Source organism: Vicia villosa, unplaced genomic scaffold (assembly GCF_029867415.1).
Source record: "Vicia villosa cultivar HV-30 ecotype Madison, WI unplaced genomic scaffold, Vvil1.0 ctg.000852F_1_1, whole genome shotgun sequence".
NCBI lineage: Eukaryota > Viridiplantae > Streptophyta > Magnoliopsida > Fabales > Fabaceae > Vicia > Vicia villosa.
Genome location: NW_026705380.1, coordinates 9516 through 27025, shown reverse-complemented (window position 1 = coordinate 27025; position 17510 = coordinate 9516). Strand labels below are relative to the sequence as shown.

The following is a 17510-nucleotide window of genomic DNA, read 5'->3' as shown; positions in this document are numbered from 1 at the left end:
TACAACTTGTTATTAATACAAACCAAGACAGTCACCAATACAAAACTAAAGAAGCCGCATAATTGTTGTAATAATAATCACAGCTACCCCTTACACTGAACACACCTTGAATAAGATTGATAGAGAGTAGAATTTACATTTATATAAGTACTAGTTTTATTTGTATTGTTATTTATTTGGGCCTTTATTAATATTTGGACTTTTAGTTTGTTACCCAATAGTAACATTATATATTGTAGTCTCATTGAGACATTAAGGTATGAATGAAAACAAATGGAGTTTATTTTCTTAGTCTAGTTTTATTGTCTCTATCATTGCCGCGGGGTCCACTTGAACCTTGTCCTCAAGGTTCTAAAATAGCCTCAAAATAGATAATGTCTTCAAGAAACCAAAGCTTTAACTCCATGATATTAAGCCCAACATTTGTTCACCTTGAAGAAATGAACATAAATAATCTTTGGACTAAATGGTCATCTATGAGAGAGAAAATGAGCATGTGATGTTTTTTTTTTTCAAGAGACATAAAAAGTGATGCACATACTATTTTGTGCATAGACAGTAGTAGGCTTAAGTGGTAGATAGTGTTGCAATTGAAATTAATGGGCTGAAAGACATGAGTGGAAACCAAAAAAAAAAAAAAAAATCCAAACATTTTTCATCTTTTAAAGGCTAAAAAAAAACTATTTAAGAAAAATGTTCTTTTTCTTTTTTTTTCCCTGCCTGCTTTTCTAACCCGAGCCCAAGATTAATATGCAAACCCTATTTGGTGACATCAGCATAAAAGCTTCACGGCTGTGTGACGGCAACCATGGAAACGAAAAATGATATTATGTCGGTGATAACTACCATGGAAACGAAAAATGAGAAACAAAACAAACCGGATTCGTTGTCGGAGAAGACAACAAATTCATCGCCGCCGGGATCGAAAATGAAAGTGTGATGTTGTTCTGGATTCGAAAGCATGAATACAAAATCAAAGGTTTCACGTCTGTTCATCGTAAAATCCGGTGGTTTCGTCGGTGGCCGTTTCCCATCAGTTGATTTCGCTGGCAACAGTTGTTGATCCGGTGATATTTTGTATGGTCGTTTTGGATCTGATAATTTTTTGGTATCCCGCGTAGCGTTACCCGCAAGTTCCAAAATCTCAGCGCAGAGGTATTTCAGAACGGCGGAGAGGTAAACCGGTGAACCAGAACCGACGTGTTGAGTGTAACGACCTGGTTTGAGGAAGCGAGCAAAACGGCCGACGGGGAATTGAAGGCCAGCTTTGGTTGATCTTGAAATGGGTTTGGTTTTTGGTTTTCCTCTTCCATCTTTTCTTCCATCTTTTTTGGTTGTTGCAGGTGTATCTGTAGCCATTGTAATTTTTTTCATTGCTTGAATTTGCAGTGAATAATGTGCAAGATATGGTGATTTTGAGAATTGTGATGTTGTTCTATTTTTGATAGATTTTTGTAAGAAACCAATTTCTTCAACTTTTGATTCTGCTTTCGTTTCTTTGAGTCTTCCTGTGTATTTCTTCAACGCATATTTTTCTTTCAACAAATTATGTGACTTTTTGAATGAATCACAAAGATTTTGAATATGTTCCTTCAAATCTTCTCTATATTTGTTTGAGATCTCATGAGTTTCAATCAAATATTGTTTGAGACTTTCTATCTGTTGGTGAAAGGTCGGTTGTGAGTTGGAATTTTGGGGTTGTTGTTGGTATGAAATGTATGGGTTGTGTGAAGGTGTATATGATGTGTATGGAGGAGATGCTGTACGTGGTATTGTTGTGGGAGGAAAGGTGAATAGTGGTTGTTGATGTGGTGTGTATCCATGGTTGTAAGAGAAATTTTGTGATGGGGTAGTGAAAGGTATGTTAGGGGAATAAGATGGAGGACTTTCCCATGGATAAGAGGGGAATGAGGAAGTGACAGTGGTGGTGTTGGGATGATGATAAAATGTAGTGAAAGATGAGGGATATGAGTATGCCATGGAAGGATTGAGATTCAAAGCTGAAAGCACCAATGTTAGGAAGTTGATTTGGAACCCTAACAAAACTAATAAAAGCTATAAAATAAAAGAGACAATAAAACTAGACTAAGAAAATAAACTCCATTTGTTTTCATTCATACCTTAATGTCTCAATGAGACTACAATATATAATGTTACTATTGGGTAACAAACTAAAAGTCCAAATATTAATAAAGGCCCAAATAAATAACAATACAAATAAAACTAGTACTTATATAAATGTAAATTCTACTCTCTATCAAAGATCGCACAAGCAGACCACATCAACCACGAGATAAACAGAGCCTGCATCAGCCAAGAACACCTGTCCTACGAAAAATAATTTTTGCAATCTAACCGCACCTAATGACAACGATGCAACAATCACGAAATAAACTAGTAACATGACTATGTAACTCAGCGGTCCCACCCTTGCAAAACAGCTCCAGAGTTCTATCCACGAGAAACTGATATGTCAAAATTGTCGTAAAACTAGTCTGTGATTTTCAGTCTATGCAAACACCTCAAGCCCAATCAGTTTATCCATCCGAGGCATTCTTTTGGATTAGAAATCCACTGATAAAGGGAGTACTGAAACCCTTTAACCTTACTCTTTAACTATCTCCAAGATGACAGATGAATATCGTCGATGAGAGCATCTTCACGACTTCCGCTGTTTCTGAAAATTTTACCATTATACCTCCTCCAAATATTCCAAATACACGCGTACCAAATGACATGGAGTTTATCCCTTAGGCTCCTTACACCATTACACATAGGGCTGTGCAAAAAAACCGGTTATCCTTAACCAAATTGATATCCAAATTATTCCACTTTTTAAAACCCAATCCAAATGCTAAAATATAAAATCGGGTACCCATTTTGTTATCCAAATATAAACCGGTACCCATAATAATAATTTGGTTTAGTTATTGGATACCCACATTTCATTATATATTAAATTTATACGTTTTTTTTCATGGTTCATCATATACATATATTAAAGTTAAATTTCTCTAATAACATATTAATAAATTATAATATAATTTTAATTTTACTGTATAAAATTTCTATACTTAAGTTTATCCATATTTAATGATTAACTTTTCTAAATCAAAATGAACAACTTTAATTTAAAAAAAAAATTGTAATATAAATAAATCACGGTGCTATTATTAAGTGTAAGTGCGTAACGTGATTTACCAACAATCACTTATTGAAACTGAGAGGAAATTAGAAAATACATAAGAATTACTATATAGAAACAGAGTCTAAAAGGATGGTTTGGAAATTATTTTTCATTTCAGCTATGATAGCATTGGCCATTTAGTCATGAAATTTTTTCATGTTTCATGCTTCTGATTACATTTTAGGCACTACTTCTTTATAATTAAATGTTTACTCACTTTTTATAAATAAATAAATTTTGTCATTTGTATTAATACATTCTTTAAGAAAAAAAATTATATTAAAATTTACGTGTACATGTTAGTAGTTTTATGAAATTTTTTATTAATTTTTATGATTAGATAATATTTACAATTAGAGATATAAGGAGTAAAATTTAAACATACTTATTTAATTATCTCTAGATGTTTCTTTGTGATGTTGAAAATAAAATTTCATTTAACATTTTCTTGAAAATAATAAAATAATTAAACTGGTTTTAAAATTTAATTTTCTTATTAAACTTTTTTTAAAACTGATTCTTTTAAAAAAATAAAAAATTGGTTTTGAGAGAAACCGGTTTTAAACCGGTTTTTTTTATAAACTGGTTTTTATAAGAAACCGGTTTAGAACTGAACCGATCCACATGTAAACCGGTTTTAAAAAAATAAACCAGTTTTAAAGAAATGGTTTTAAGATCCAAACCAAACCATATATGTGGTTTAATTTGGTTTGGTTATTGATCCATGCACACCCCTAATTACACAACCCTGAAAAATGGAAAAAGTTTTGTACAGCTGAATTGTGAAAAACACAAAAAATATTTAACCATCTTAGAATATCATTCTATGTCGCCGAGGCTAACAGACATTCAAAAAAGATGTGGGCCGCACTTTCCTCTTTTCCACATCCGAATGGAAAATATTTTTTATATTCGTCCATAATGTCTCTATTAATTAAGTTATCCCTCGTCATTATTTTGTTTTTCCAAGTCTTCCATACCAACATTGACACTTTTAATGGTACAATTTTGCTCCACACAACCGCTAACTTCCTCTCTTCGTTATCACAATTGAGAGAGCCATCCATTATCGTCGCGTAAGCTTCCTTAACCAAATAAAGACTTCTAGCCCAAGTCCACTTATCTGACACTTATTCCCTCAGAGTTAATCTTTGAATTTTAACTCTGATTTCCTCCTTTAGTTTTAGGTTATCTTCGTCCAAATTGGTCACCCATCTATCAATCCATACCACTTCCTCTTCTTCCTTTCTAACTGAATCACTGACTGATATTTCTTTGTCTAGAGCTACTCTATATAAACTCAGATACACTTTCTTCAAACTTCTCCCTTCGGCCCAAGGGTCATCCCAAAACAAATTTTTGTATTGTTTCTGTGAAGATCAAGATTTGATTTGTCCAATTTTGTACGAAGTACGAATAAACTTTGAGGCTTATTATATTGCCGAATTTTATTCATGTATTTTCATTATTTTTAAAATTAATTTTTTAAAAGTAATTAATTTATAAGTATCATGAATTTATTAACATTAATACATTATTATTTCTTTCAGTGTTTTAAAAACCGGACCGGTCGGTCGAACCAGGAACCAGTCACGTAACCGGTATGGTTCAATAGCTAGACCGGGAATGTCATTGAACCGGTGTGAACCGGTCAAAACCGGTGTAAACCGCTAAAATCGGAAAAACCAACGGTTTTTGTGAACCGGCGGTTTAAATGCATTTCTTAATTTTTTATTTTTTTTTTATTTTAAAAAATTAAAACAACGTCGTTTTGACTATTTTAATGAAAAATTAAAATAAAAAATTAAAATTAAAATAAAAATTAAAATAAAAAATAAATAGTAAATAATACTTAAAAAAATTGTTCCAGATGCAATTGATTTTGTTACCCATAATTTTGATATTGAAGAAGGAGATCCCAACATTAAAACAATTTTTTTATTGAAATTAAATTTAGTAGACAATGAAATTATTTTGTTATAAATTATTCAATTAGATTATATTGCGATTAAACTTTTGTTTGCAATTATATTTTATAATTATGTACTATTTTATTGTGTGTGATACCTATGTGTAAAATTTGAATTTAAATTACAAACTTGTGAATTTATTTATAGTATGATATTTTCAAAAAAAATTAGTGCTAGTTATATTTTGTAGAGACTGAATCATCCGATTTGACAGATTTTATACCTATATAATTTTGTTATAACGACCGGTCTATTCAACCGAGTTATCCGATTTAACCCGGTTTAGTCATGCGGTTCGACCAGTGACTTAGTGGTTCGACCAATAAACCAGTGACCTAGTATCCTTACCGGTTTGATGTCCGGTCCGGTTTTTAAAACACTGATTTCGTTAACCCGTGCGATCCAGGGATATAGAACAAATATAAATATTTTAATATATAATTATAAGAATATAACAGTTTTATTAATAAATTATTTATAATTCTGAAAATATCCATAAACAACATAAATATCATAAAAAAATTAATATATTTTGAAAATCATATTTTATTTTAAATAAATGTAGGTGATAATGCTATGGACGATCTTTAAATAAAAATAAAAAGTATATTAATATATAATATATTTTATGATTGAAAGACAAATAATACACAATAAATTAAATCAAAGTATATTTTATTAAGAATATATAAAAATATAAGTTATATTTATGGAATATAAAATATATTGAGATCACAAAAACTCAACTAAATTGAAAAGAATTTATTGTTATATTAAAATTTACATGATGCAAAAGAACAAAAATATTTAAATATCAAAGTGTTATACAACTAAGTTATGAAGATAAGGTATAAAACTTGAATAAAATTAAGTCATGAGACAGTTAAGTAAAAAAATGTTAATTTATTAGCTCACTTAACGCACTAACTCATTTTTAATGCAATTATTTCATTTATTAATTAATTAACAATAAAAATATAATAAATAGTAATACTAATAATAATAATAATAATAATAATAATAATAATAATAATAATAATGATAATAATAAAATAATAATAATAACTTATTAATTTAATAAGATAATTTTTTTTGCATTTTTAACTATTTATTATTTTAAATGAATAATAATTAAAAAGGAAAATATAATTAAATAAAATAAATGAGTAGTGCTATTTAGTACTAAGCAATTTAAAGAAGAAATGCAAAAATGAGTATGTGTCACTATTTTAGTGGTAAATTTTAAATTAATTTTAAATTTAACTTCCTTTTTATTAGGGATCATGAGATTGTGGTGATAATGGATGGTTGGATCTATTCTTGCATTTCTTGCTTTTCCACTTTCTTACTAATAAGCATTAAGACACTTTTATGATAATAATAATAATAATAACAATAATAATAATAATAATAATAACAATAATAATAATAGAAAAAAGCATATGCACTTACAGTGTAAAATATTTTTACACTGTCAATTAATTATAACCATGTATTCAATTAAAACACAATTTTAATTTAAAAAACTAATATGACATAGCAAGTGTAAGGATTTTGATTGGTTGTATGTGTAAAGTTAATTTATACTGTCAGTGCACTTCCTTTAAACTCATAATATATTAATAATAATTTATTAATTTACTAAGATTCTTTTTGCATTTTTGGCTATTTATTATTTTAAATGAATAATAGGAAAGTATAATTAAATAAAACAAATAATGACACTTTTATGACTTGCTATGAAATGTGGGATTACAATTTTTTTTATTTACGTTCAAAATAAAAAACGTGAGTTTGAAAGATAAAAAAATTTGAAAATAATATAAGAAGTTAATAGGATAAGATAGTTTTAAAAAAAAATAATAATTGAAAAGAATAATATAATTAAATAAATAAATAAGTAAACAATATAACTACAAAATTATCCTTAAAGTTGACTCTAAAAATTTCTAAAAGACTTAACAACTTTAATATATATATATATATATATATATATATATATATATATATATATATATATATATATATATATATATATATATATATATATATATATATATAGTTTAATTTATATATATATATATAGTTTAATTTATATGCACTGTCAGTGTAAAATTATTCTACACTGTCATCCAATAGAAAACTAACAAAGTGTCTTGTCATTAAAAGAATTTTTAATTTAAAGTGTGATTTATTCTGGTAAAAGGTTGTGATTGGTTGACAGTGTAAAATGATTTTACACTGTGAGTGTAAAATAAATTAAAAAAAATTATGCTACTAACATTTTTAAAATTACTTTATTTAAAAAGTTTATTTCCTCTGCTAATATTTTTTTAAATTTTTATGAATTTATATATGTTTATTCATTTTTAGCATTTTTGAAGTGAACGGTGTCACACACATGTGCTTTTGCATATGAATGACAATCTAATATTATTATTTTTAATCATTTAAATTTAGTTATTGTCAACCATTCTTAATTACATGTCAATATTTATAAATTTATATCACTGTAATATCTTATACTAGATGCAGAAAAAGAAAATGTTTTCTTCACTATATAATTCTATAAGTGACAACGTTTTATTCAATATTTTTTAAAAGCAAACCGATGTAACAACACTTAATATGATAATTTTGTGCTAGTCAAATTATTTAAAAGATAATAGAAACATAAAAGAAAATATAAAATATTATTAAAAAAATACCAACATCATGACATGAAGACAAAATTATATGCATTGACACCTATAATGAATGCACTTTGGGTCCAAATAATCAGGGCACGTCTTGTAAGCACAATCTGCCATAGTTACGCAATAAAATGGATCTGCAAAGTCAAATAAAAGAGAAATTATTCTTAATAATAATAGGTTATCAAATAGTGTATATAAGATACGGGTCTTGCTAACCAGTACCTCAGGGTAATGGTTAAGAATTTCTAAAAAAAAAAAATTTATAGAAATATTAAGGGCAATGGTTAAGAATTCCTAAAAAAAAAATATTTTAAAGAAACATTAAAGGCAATGGTTAAGAATTCCTAAAAAAGAAAATATTGTATAGAAATATTAAGAGTAATGGTTAAGAATTCCTAAAAAAAATATTTTATAAAAATTTTAATATTTTAATTTTCAAAAAATTAAATATGCAGATTATCGAAATTAATTTACTATTTTAAAATATTAACCATAACCCTCGAGACACTGGTTAGCATTTGTCATGAGATATAATTAATAAAAGAGAGTTTGAAAATGGTGTCAAGGAATGACTTACTATGCGGCGTTGTTTCTCCATTCATTAAAGTAAAAAACAAAGAAATAATGAAAATCAAAACATAAGGAGACATGAAAAGTTGAGCCATATTTTTTTTCATGTTTTCATGTAACAAACTGAAAAATGTGTTTAATCACTTTATAAGTAAAAATTCAATATTATGTTAATCATAATTAAATAAATCTTAATACTTTGGAGTTTGAAGAGACAGTCATAAAACTATAACTTGTGTTTATGTTTATATCTTATGTTCTCTATTTGTTTTATTTTTAATTTTATTATACTTTTATTATTTCTCTTATAACCTGTCATGATAGATAATAGAAAAATCTCGAATTAAAAATAATTGTTATGTAAGCATTGAAGAGGTAACTAAACATATAATTATTATTGGTAAAGAATTTATTAATTAATTAAAATTATCAAGAGATAACTTCTTTTGACAAAATTATATAGTCAACATTTTAATAAATTAAATATTTCTTAGTCAAGGAAGGATATGGACATAGTCATGCAAAATAAAAGTGTGTTATCTTGATCGAATCAAGTTGTTTTATGAGAGTAAAAGAAAGTAATTATCAGTTAATATTTGTTAATTGTATAGAGGATATATGTCATGTTTGAAAGAGGTTTTATCATCTCTTCAGCTAGATATTAAACACACTATTCTAGTATTGCATTTAGTGTTCAATGATTAATTCTGCATTTAGTGTTCAACGATTAATTCTAGTGTTCAACGATCATTACATCCTTTTAACATGCCAGGCGAACAAGATATGCCTTCAGAAGATGCTAAGGCGGATGTCTACTTCTTTCAGGAATCTAAACTTCATTCGTTGGATTTCTTTTTCTGTGCATTTTTTATGGATTGATTTTTATGAAGGTTGGAGTTTTAAATGGGCGGAGGGAAGGTCGGGTGGTATTATTATTTTTTGGAAATTGGTGTTTTTGAGGTTGTTTCTAACTTTGTGGGGGAAGGTTTTATGGAAGGGCATGTCGATTTTTCAAGTGAATCTTTACTCTTCTTGTTTCATTGATAAGAAGAGAGAACTTTGATCTTGTCTGAGAAATTTTAAGAATAAGTTTCCAAAGAGACTATGGTGTGTAGGGGTGACTTTGGTGCAATTATTAGTTGAGACCAAAGAGTGGGTGTTTCTACTCTTTTTAACCAAAGGGAAGTTGAAGAGTTTGAAGAGTTTATTCATTTCATGGATCTTGTGGATGTTTCTTTGATGGGGAGGAAGTTTACTTGGTATAGTTTGGAGAGGAGTGCATGTAGTCGTCTTGACAGATTTTTGATTTTGGATCAACTTTTTGATCTTTGGAAGGTCAAGGGGGTGATGGTTGAAGAAAGATCTTTATCTGAATCATTGTCATATATGGTTGTTTGGTTTTTGTGCAGATTGGGGTCCAAGACCGTTTAAGTTCTTTAAATATTGGTGTGATCATAAGGAATTCTATCCTCGCTAGGATCCGTGGTAAGGCGGGTTTTATTCTTAAAGAGTAGTTTTTCATTCTAAAGTCTAAAAGGAAGGTGTGGGATGAAGAAGTGTTTGGAGTGCTTCATTTGGACGTTGACAAGGCGGTTAGTTCTCTTAATTCCCTTGATTTTGTGGTGGCAAAAGTGACAGTGTGGTGGGGTTGGGGATGAGGTTAGTGATGCTAGAGTAGTGGCTTCTAAGAAAGTGTGGGATTCTATGTTATTTAGAGAAAGTGTTTTGCGTCAGAAGTCCAACCCTGCTAGACCAGTAGAAATTTCATCTTCAAGCACCACAGACCAGAATCATTCACTCCCGTGAACTTTTCAATCTCATACTTTGTTGAAGGAATCTTCTCCATGCTCAGCGAACCAGTTTGTTGAGTAAATGATGCCAAGAACAAAGTATAATAGGAAATAGAGAAGGCAATAAGAACAACAATGATTTGGTTATAACTGTTATTCCTTACTTTCTCTTTGAAACAAGATTACAAGTGTTACAAGAATAAAAAATAACCTTCTCACCCTAAATTAGGATTTGTCGTATGCAATTATGAGAGACTAGTATGCTATTAATAATAAATCTAACATACTAAATTAATGGGATTTTTCACAAATACCCATTACAAGCTAACTTAGGGTACAAGCTAACTTAAACAATTGGACATTACAAACAGGCCCAATTGAAAATACTAACAACCCTAGCATTTTGATACCCACAGACTAGAACACACTTTAACTACAGTATGTAGATCTTCGACAACAACATACGAACAAGCTTTGACTTCATGCATATTCTCTTTCAAACATGAAGCTACCCTTCGACCAAATAGAGTTCGATTCAATTCTCACACAGTTTTTGGAAGGATGTCACAGATAGACACTAGCATAAGTTGTTTCATTAATATAAGTTTATTTATGTTTGATGAGTAATCTTGGAGAAATTTGATACCATTCAAACACTTGTAAAAACTTTTTTTCCTTTTTAGATATAGTGTGACATGTCGGAGGCAAATAAGTTTTTTTCCTCTATCTTCTGGAGCTAATTATTTTCATATACCCATCTCCACCATATCTAAGTGGGAATTCTTATTATCTTTAGTCTTGCCTATAATTTTTATAAGTGTTCCTGTCAAACTATCACATATATTTTTCTCAATATTCATCACATCAAGACAATGTCTTACATTGAGGCTAGACCAATATGAATGATCAAATAACACCAATCTCTTTTTTCAAAAATATTTCTCTCAAATGACACCTTTTTTTATTATTTCCAAAGACTAAAGTAAGGTGTTCTTTCCATTGATAAACTCCATCACCAGTTAAAGGTTTGGGAGCAATTTCAAACTCCCGTTCTCCATTAAAAGCCATCCACAATCTATGATAGGATGATTTGATTTTAGAAATTTCCAATGTTCAAGATAACAGTCATTTTTCCAGACTTAAGTTGGTAAAAAAACATGTATTAGATTCATATATAGGACACTTTTTATGTTCTTTGACACTTTACCCAGCCAAATTACCTTATGCAGGAAAGTCGTTAAGTATGCAAAAATAACATTGCACGCACTTAAAATTTTCACCAGAATATGCATCATCAACACCTTTATTTCACAAAAGTTTTAAATATTCAATTAATGGACTCATTTCCATGTTGTCTTGGTCCAGAAATCATCATACTTAACATCATATACTTGTGCTTCATGCTCAACCAAAGAAATAGGTTGTAAATCGTGAGAAGAACATGCCACAAAGAATGGTTAGTACCCAGATTACCAAACGAGTTCATTCCATCTGTGGCAAGCCCAAGCCTAAGGTTTCTTGGCACAATACTAAAGTCCATAAACAACGAAACAATTTTCTTCAATTTTAAAGAACCGGCTACATGGCGAATGTTTTCATCTAATATTTTTTGTTTCATTCATGTTAGAAAGAAGTCTCTTTGTAAGTACAGATTGCACCTAAGAGGCGGGTGAATTAGGTACTTTTAAAATTTTATCGGTGTTTGAAGATGATGGTATTATTTTTCTGGTTTATGGTGATGTTATAAAAGATGTAAAGTGCAGGAAATAAATGACACATCAATATATCCTGGTTCCCCTCATAGTTCGAGAATACTCCAGTCCCCTTTCAAACACGAAAAAGATTTTACTAGTGTAAGAAACTTACAAAAGCCTATGCAATCCACAAGAAAAATCCTCTTTTGATTGACTAACAAATTATCAAGAGAACAATCCTCTCCTTGATCAAACCAAATTATTAAGAGAACAATCCCCTCTTTAATCAATCAACCCTTGCATCCAACAATCCTAGATAGCAAGTCAATAATAATCAACAAATCCGAATATTTGTTTAAGTAAGAAAGTATATGAATATGAATCAATCTATAGATTGACCTTCCCTTCCAAATAAGCAATTATCAATGATATTATAGTGATCAATGTTTATGATTTATGTATGAATTTTTCTGGACTTGTTGTTTACGGTGATTTCCGGTAAACAACCGCTAGTCTTCCAAATTATAATAAATATGATTTGGTTACTCGCAGGATCGACTATATTGATCCTAGGACATAGTCAAAAAGATTTTTATTCGATCCATGTTTATGATTTGCCTTGAAAATAAGAATTACTCAATTGAAATAATAAAGGTTAGCGATCGCTTGGTTATACACGTAAATATAATTCCAGCGAAAGATAAGTTAAGATAAAACATAGAACAAAAACTGTAAAAGTGCAAGTATCTTAAAGTGCATAAATGTTAAATACTTCGAACATAAATAACATGAGAAATAAAGAGTGCAGGAATGTAAATGGTAAGAAGTAAACGAAATGTAAAGATATTGAAAGACAATTGAAAATAAAGGAAAATACATATGTATTAAAATGATGGTGGTGTCATACGTACATTTCTCAGCGAACTCTTTCTCTTAACACTTGATACTTGAGTAATATGTGAGTGATTTGTACAAAATGAACACACGAAATCCTAACATTAAGATCCCTATTTATACTAATTTTGACCTTAACGGTCCTACGCTAATCTAATGCCACGTTTCTCATGAGAATCCTCAGAGAGCCATCTGTCTTTGGACAGTTATGAAAACTTCTTCGAATTTCAAATCCTCCTGCCTGAATCCTCCTTTGACGCGTGGCAATATAACTTAACCTTAAAATACCACGAAAAACACGCTAAGCATCAGTACTTAACATATTTTGTAAAATTTGTCTAAGTCTCGAAGATATACACTCCTATTAGCTTCAGCATTCATTATCTCCGTCATGACTTAAAATTTTCTTCATCTTCGAAATATGGCCATCAGGAGCCATCTTATCTTCAAAGACGATCACCAAGAACCATCCTCCTTCGAGTCTTCACCTTTCGAAGGATCATATTTATAAAACGAAATCTTCAGCTAACAAATTGCCCCCAATAAATGCCTGTTTCGAAAAACAAGAGAAATAGGCGTTTCTTGCTGTAATAAGATTTCGTTTTAAAGTTCCAAGACCATTGACTGACGTCATAATCATTTATGACTCTGTTTCCAAAACGTCTTGTCAATTTCAAGATGTCTACTCATAACTTACATTCCCACGTTCTGGCCTTACTTCCTGATCATTACTCCTATATACTAGGAATAAAGCTAATAACTATTCGACCGCCGTTGGATGAAATCAGCGCATGCCGCATGTCTCTTGGCTTTTACCCAAAAGATTTTGAAAGGGTTTCCGTTAAAAACCTTTAAATACCTGATTCAGTTTCTTCATACAACCTTCACTCTTATTTCCTCATTCGTTCTTCAGAAGAAAACATCTCTGGTCACTTCCAAACCCATTTTCTAAATCAAACTTATCCATGGCTTCTTCAAACGTTCTTCAACCTGTTCTAAAACTTCAACATCCTACCCAGATAGGGGAGCAAGAACACATACCAAACCCTAACACTACAGAGGCGCGCGCTATCTACGCTTCTCAGGTAATCATTACTTTTGCACTTTCTGGAAAACCTCACGCTTTTATGGGTCCGTTACCAGGAGAAACTAGCCCTTCTCTAGATAAATTCTTTCCTGCTTATTATAAAACTAGACCTCTAGTAAGTAAAGTTAGGATAGATGAAGATGAACACCCATCTTTAGGAGAACCTGATAATGCAGCAGAAGCTTCGACTGCCACCCCTTTGGCTCTAGCAAAAATTAGGTTGAATTATATGACCAATTTCGTGAAGGTGTTTAGGTCAATCCAGTTAGCAAACGATCCTGAACTGTACTATGCCTGGCTAACAAAAGTAGAGGGAAAAAAGACATCCTTCTGGAAAACATTAGGAATATATGATTTAATCCAACTGTCAAAAACGGGATTAGAGTATAACCAAACCATGTTAGTAGCAGCGGTTCACTTCTGGGATGCTTCCCACAACACTTTCCATCTTCCATGTGGAATGGTTACCCCTACTCTCTTTGACATAGCTGCTATCACAGGGCTTCGACCAACTGGGGAAACTTTTGACCCAAATGATATGGATACTGATACCATTAATTTTAACGAGGCAACAGTTACTTATACTGCCTTCATCCATAAATACCATGATACAACGCAGGAAGAAGTCTCCGACAAGGAGCATATTGCTTTCTTAGGATTATGGCTCTCAAGGTGTGTTTTCTGCTCCAAATCCATACAAGTTGCAAAGAGATATCTTTGCATGGCTAATCACCTACATGCTGGAAAAAGACTAAACCTGAGCCAATTAATCCTAGGATTCCTTTACGAAAACCTTAGTGAAGCCACAAACCTTACTAAGAACTACAAAAGTGGATCTTTTCTCTATGCTGGTCCTTTCTGGCTATTGCAATTGTGGCTTAATGCCACTTTCGAAACTCAGCTCCCATTTCGAGGTGTTGTGAACGAAGAAGATCCAGACATAAAAAATCGAACTGTAGAAGGAACCAGGTTGGCTTTGTTAACCCCAAAAGAGGAGACTGGGAAACTCCGCGAGCATTTTCTAGCATATGCCATGATGTTTGCTCGGTGTCATCATTTCAGTCCTTCGATGGCTTCGTTCGTAAACAGGACAGTAGGTCCCGAATGGTTCACTCGAAAGTTTCCACCAACATCTCAAGATCAAGAGACTGAATCCATGACTATTTGGGGAGCTTTCCTTACCCCAAGATTATTCTATCATCGTCTTCGCCCCTCCAAAAGCCAATATGTTATTCTCTGCTACCAACCAAATCTGGTTTCGAGACAATTTGGACTGGTTCAAGTGAAACCCAAGTGTCTGTATGACAAGAGGAGCCACATGTGCTTTCATACCTTGTACCTATCTGAAGAAGAATGCGAATCGAAGATCGCCAGATATGCTGACATTTCTCATCTTTCTCCTGTTGCTTTCGAGCCTGCTTTCTACTCCACTCCAGACTTTCATGAATGGTGGACGGAGTATTATACTACACAAATCTTTGATGCTGAGAATCTATCTCAGGAACTAAATGCAGCTTTTGCTGATGTGCAGGAGAAATTTCAAAAAGGTACTTCGACTCATATTAAAGAAATTCAAGCCTTTTAGAACTTCTTTGAAACTATCTATAGGCCTGATGATCTTAGTCGGATCGTTCGTGAAGCCGCAGCCAATTTGCGCGAGAAGTTTTCTGCGAAATTGGATAAGTTGAAATTGCCCCCGTCTGTTCGACCAGAACTACGTTATGAAGTGGCTTTCGAACTTAATCCTCCGAAATTCCCTCCGCTGCCAATTGCTGATTTTGGTGTGGCTCTGAGCCCTCCTTTTCCAGACTGGTTGTGTGTGGGAATGTCTTAAAAATCCTTCAGGAAAGTACTAAAAAACGCGCTGCGCGAGTGGTTCCGACTAAGCATACCCTGAATACTTTCAAAGGGCATCTTCATATAGATGTTAAACACGTTCGCATCCTAACTCCAATACCTAAAGGTTTGGGTTTAGACAATCTTTCGACTAACTCTTCTTATTCTGTTAAAATGCTGATTCCAAGTTTTATTGCAGCTATTGCTCTAAGGAACTGAGTTAAAGAAACTCCTACACAAAAAGATTCTGGAGCATCGAAGAGCAACAAGCCTAATGAAAGTGACTCTGTTACTGCTGACAAGAAACCCACGGTATATCCATACTCTATATTTTTTTACACAATGTGTAGCTTGTAAGTAGTGCTCACTTTGTCCATTCCATACTTTCCAGAGCTCAAAACCCCCGGTAGCTTTGAAGCGAAAAGCTTCTTCAGCGGCTGCTTCGGATGATGATGACAAATCTGCACCCCGCACTAAGCAAGGACATAAAAAGAGACAGAAAGCTGTCACCCCTGTTGGCAAGGAGAAAGAGTCGGGTTCCTCGAAAGTTATTTCGTCCAGTGACAAAGTGTCTTCTGAAGAATCATCTTTAAAGACTGCCAGCAATATTCTTATCGTCGAAAGTCATAATTCGAGCCCAAACAATATTCCAACCAAGGTACTTGGGTTTCAACCCATAATCATTTTTATTAACTTTAATTTAGTGATTGATTCTTACCTTGTTATTGCAGGATGATACTGGCACTGCTACTTCCAACCTTAAAGCTTTCAACTTTACCGTTGATGTCGATAAATTCCAAGGTAATCACAACTTCTTCATTATAGTCAATAGATTTCTCAAAACCTTGTCATTATGATTAATTCTGGTTTGTTTAATGCAGATGTTCCTCAAAACAAATCTCATGTTCTCTCAACAGTTCTTGAAGATGTCAGGCCTCTTGCAACTGTCTTTCCTAATGCGCCAATCGAAGAAAGCCATTCGACTGATGAATCCCCACCTATCCATCAAGGTAAAAACCTGGGAGAAGATCATCAATGCTCAGGTAGTGATAATGCGAATAAGCGACCCAATGGTAGTGAAGACACTGTGTCCGAACAAGATGCCATGGAGGAAATTTCTAAACCAGATGAAAACAACCCTCAAGAAACTTCAACATTTGCAACCATAGTTATTCCTGGAACAACTTCGACGCCTATCTTTGCGAAACCTACTCTTTCGGAATTGGAACAGCTCAAACAAACTGACCCTCTCAGCTTCCTAAAGACCATAATGAATGCGAATACTATTTTGCCCTTTGAATTTGAGGTCTCTCCAGCTGTCCCTACAGAATCTGGTGACAAAGAGGACATCCTTGATCTACTTCATCAAATAAAAGAAAAGTTCTTTGGAACCAATCTTGTTGATGTCCTTAGCAAAAATCCTACCAAGAGTCATAGCTTGAATCAACTTTTGAAGAAAGTGGATCTGTTTCAAGTTTCAAAAGAAGTTTCAGAGGTGATTGTCTTGCTGGGTTCTCTAGTCGAACAACTCCAGGCCAATATTCTGCGAAAACAAAATGTCGACGAACAGCTAACTGCGAAGATAGCCTCTCATCATTCTTCTTGGAAAGCCGCCATTGAGGCGTCGAAGAAAGGTGATGCTCTCAAGCTTAATCGCTCGGAGAAACAGAAAGAGTATGATGAATGTGAGCAGAATATCCAATCTTGGAGACAAGAGATTGTCCAGCTTGAAGAGAAGATAAAGGAGGTTGAATCTCGCAAGGCAACCATTCAACAAATCACTGAG

At 32.2% G+C, this 17510-nt stretch overlaps 1 long non-coding RNA gene across 1 annotated transcript; it reads right to left on the bottom strand.

Moving 5' to 3' along the window:
- Nucleotides 1-7831: 7831 nt before the first annotated feature.
- Nucleotides 7832-8608, bottom strand: LOC131631636 (uncharacterized). The gene is made up of 2 exons (XR_009292763.1): nt 8431-8608; nt 7832-7987 (listed from the first exon to the last, which is right to left on the bottom strand). It is a non-coding gene; the product is annotated as an uncharacterized LOC131631636 (long non-coding RNA).
- Nucleotides 8609-17510: the final 8902 nt, after the last annotated feature.